This window comes from Salvelinus sp. IW2-2015, unplaced genomic scaffold, assembly GCF_002910315.2.
Source record: "Salvelinus sp. IW2-2015 unplaced genomic scaffold, ASM291031v2 Un_scaffold4583, whole genome shotgun sequence".
Taxonomy (NCBI): Eukaryota; Metazoa; Chordata; class Actinopteri; order Salmoniformes; family Salmonidae; genus Salvelinus; species Salvelinus sp. IW2-2015.
This window is the reverse complement of record NW_019945853.1, coordinates 7358-11006: the sequence shown is the minus strand read 5'-3', so window position 1 is coordinate 11006 and position 3649 is coordinate 7358. Positions and strand designations below refer to the sequence as shown.

The window sequence follows — 3649 nt, the reverse complement described above, 5'->3', positions numbered from 1 at the left end:
TATTTTGCAGTTGTAAAAAGACCTATAACGATAGAATTTGGTTTATAAACCACAGATATAGTGCAGATCTAGGATCAGATTTAACTAACCCCAAATGAACCATTTTGAGTCAAGTCGATGGTAATGAGTTGACATGGGACCTGATCCTAGATAAGCAGACGCTTTATGAACTCCCTGACCTGAGACCAGTGCTTAAAGGCAACCAGGAGCACCCTTCCACTTGTTCTTGTCAGTTCAGGAAGTCTGTGAAAGGAGAGAGAGAGGACCTCTCTGTCAGCTAACCGATGAATGTTGCACCATACTGTCGCCACACACACACAGCTGTTGGTGACATGTGTGTTGCAAGTGTCGTCTGCTGCACTGAGCAGAAGAGAAGGGTCATGTGACGGCCTCAAGTCACCACACACCTTCTCAACCGCCCACACTCCTGCACCAGACTCCTGCATGACCAGCACACCACTCCTCCTGTGTAGTCCCTCTACCACAGTAACCATGGAAAAGGGGAGGTTTCCAGGGAGTAAATCGGGTTGTGAAGTGTAACCTTTTCACGGTTGATATCCTGGGGCAGCGATTGTCTCCTTCTCATCCAGAATCAAGAAACATACTGAACGTGTTCTCGTCTTGCTCTGCTGTAGGACATCGTTTACTTGTAAAACTAACTTCAAAATGAACACTGAAAAGTAATACAGACCTGCATTAGATGGCTGTGAYAAATCAGACAAACTGCCACGGGATGAACAATATAAAACACAATTCCGTTCAAAGAAAAGAGTAGTACTATTGATTACAACTTTGAAGAACACTGATTATTTTATTGAATATTGAAAACATTTACACACATCATGAATGAAAATGTACAGTCCTGTCTTTCCTGCTATACAATGACCATATGGCAAAGATGTACAGATGGAGACACATAAAAGACGACCCACTGCACAGTCATCAGAAAGTTAKTCCTCTGGAAGTACTGCATAATGTATCTCCAAGAGGCTCCACTGTTTTTTGGGTCATTCCACGAAATGAGGGCCTTTTGCATCCCTTTGATATTTCAGGTAAAAATTGAGCACCGATATTGAATTTGAAAAGCCTGTTATATTACATTTAGTGCCATTTAATATAGACCACATGGAGAATTCAATAAATCTGATTTAATAGGAATAGACTTCAGCATTTTGAGATGTCCCTCCGTGCACCCTCTCCGACTTCTASGAAGATTAYCCCCCTTTAATCCCAACATTTCTCCATCATTGTAAAGCCCTAGTTATTGTGATTAGTGATTCAGTCCCTCATTTTAAGGTCAACCCTGTTAAGTGAATTGAACTCTCATTTTAATATGGTGAAAAATATAAATATTTCTTCCAAAAGAAACACTGAACATCTTGTAGTCAAATCATAGTGTCAAAACAGGCGAGCTGCTTCTATTCTTTTTGGCCATTTTCTGGTGTTTTGTGGAGTAAAACCGAGKGGGTCGAGCGTAACAAATCAACCCTGTTACCTACAGATAGACAGGCTAAAAATGTTTTATCAATTAAAAATGTTTTGGGAAGCTTGCCTCCTCCCTCTGTTGCACATACAAGTAACGAGTTTCCATCCCCTGTCACAAGGGGATTCATGGCTGATTTAAGATGAAATCGTCAACCCTGTTGCGGTCAACCCTGTTACATTATTTGGCACTTACTATAGTAATTTTCGTCTTTAACGTGTTGCGATGGGGAAACAATAAGTTGAACATGTACTCTTTATGACAGAATGTTAAAAATTAGGTGAAATCAAATGTTTTCAAAGGCATCGAATTAGTAGAACCACCCTTTAGTTAATGCTTTAATCCTGGGTCCCTGTCTTACATTATGGCTCGATTATAACGGCAACGGAGTTGGCAAGAGCACAAACAGATCTGGGATCAGGCTATAGAAGGAGACAACAGAATCTGAGAGCAGGCTATTAGAAGGAGAACAACAGATCTGAGAGCAGGCTATAGAAGGAGACAACAGATCTGAGAGCAGGCTATAGAAAGGAGACAACAGATCTGAGAGCAGCTAATAGAAGGAGACAACAGATCTGAGAGCAGGCTATAGAAGGAGACAACAGATCTGAGAGCAGGCTATAGAAGGAGACAACAGATCTGAGAGCAGGCTATAGAAGGAGACACAACAGATCTGAGAGCAGGCTATAAAAGGAGACAACAGATATGAGAGCAGGCAATAGATCAGTGGAGGCTGCTGACGGGAGGACGGCTTCATAATAATGGCTGGAATGGAGTAAATGGAACGGCATCAAAACACCTGGAAACCATGGAAAACCACGTATTTGAATACCATCCATTCCCAGCCATTATTAGAAGCCGTCTCCCCTCAGCAGCCTCCACTGATATAGATGCTTGATCAGAGAGGACTTCCCCCTCTCTCTCTCTCTCTCTCCCTCCCCTCTCTCCTCCCCTCTCTCCCTCCTCAACAACAGGTGCATGTCCAGAGTCTTTCTCTGAGTTCCGGTGGGCACCCCTAATTCCCCTGTTCCACCCCCCCTCTTCCATCCCATATTCCATCCTCTTCTCACCCTGCTCTCTCAACAGGTGCATGTCCAGAAGTCTTTCTCTGAGTTCTTGGTGGGCACCCTAAATTCCCCTCCTTCCATCCCATGTCCCATCCCTCTTCTCCCCTGCCTCTCTCAACAGGTGCATGTTCCAGAAGTCTTTATGAGGGTTCTTCTTGGCTGGCAGTCTGAATGAAGCTGTCCCTGTATAGGAACCCACAATACGACCCACAATACGACCCAGACACTCCTGTGTTGTTGAGAACCGGGGGAGGGGGTCTGGTCTGTCTCTTCAGCCTGGAGGCCAGGGCCATGAACACGTCCTCCACGCTGTCCTGATGCCCCCTCCCGGTTCTCCTTCTCCAGGGGGGCTTTTAGCAGACGTTTCAAACAGAATCATCCCGTGGGCCGCTGCAAACTTCTGGGCCTGATCCCGTGTCACCTGACCTTCGACATTGATGGAGCTGGGGTCACAGCTACAGGTGTCACGGAGGTCGCTTTTGTTTACCCACGAGGAACCTGCAGAGGGGGAGACATACGGAGAGTTTAAAACGTTACAGGTTACAACCCGAAAAGGCAATGTTGACCACTACAGAGTATTCAAAAACAATGTGTTACTGTGTGTTGTTATTGTGTGTTGTTTGAGGTGTGGTGTAACACAGCTGCCCAATGCGGACACAATGCAGCTTTTCTGAATCTGATCCTGGCGATAGAGCTAGTTTCCTCTGGGCCTCCACGTGGAACTGATCAAGTGTAAAGGGGGCAGATTTAACAAAAAAAGGACAAATGGAATTGGCTTCTAATATGACTGACTAACCTGGTTATCTCCTGTCCCAGTGAGTACCGTCTACACTCCTCTATCCAGGCTGGCAGGCCTCTGAAGCTGTCTGGTCTGGTGACGTCATAAATGAAGAGAAAACAGCAATGAACGTTCCCGATAGTACTGCTGGACCATAGACTTCCTGAAACGCTCCTGACCCGCCGTGTCCCATAGCTGGAGCTGGAGGGAGAGAGATGGTTGGGAGGTGAACTATTCTACATGTGAGAGAAGGGGTTTTAGAGATGGAGAAAGAAGGAGGAAGCAGACAGAGAGAGGGAGGGGCCTTTTCTCAAAATGAAA

General features: G+C 45.3%; 1 pseudogene; it reads right to left on the bottom strand.

Moving 5' to 3' along the window:
* Positions 1–2529: 2529 nt before the first annotated feature.
* The window catches only part of LOC139026373 (ras-related protein Rab-33B-like), an 8426-nt pseudogene continuing 7306 nt past the window's right edge, over positions 2530–3649 (bottom strand).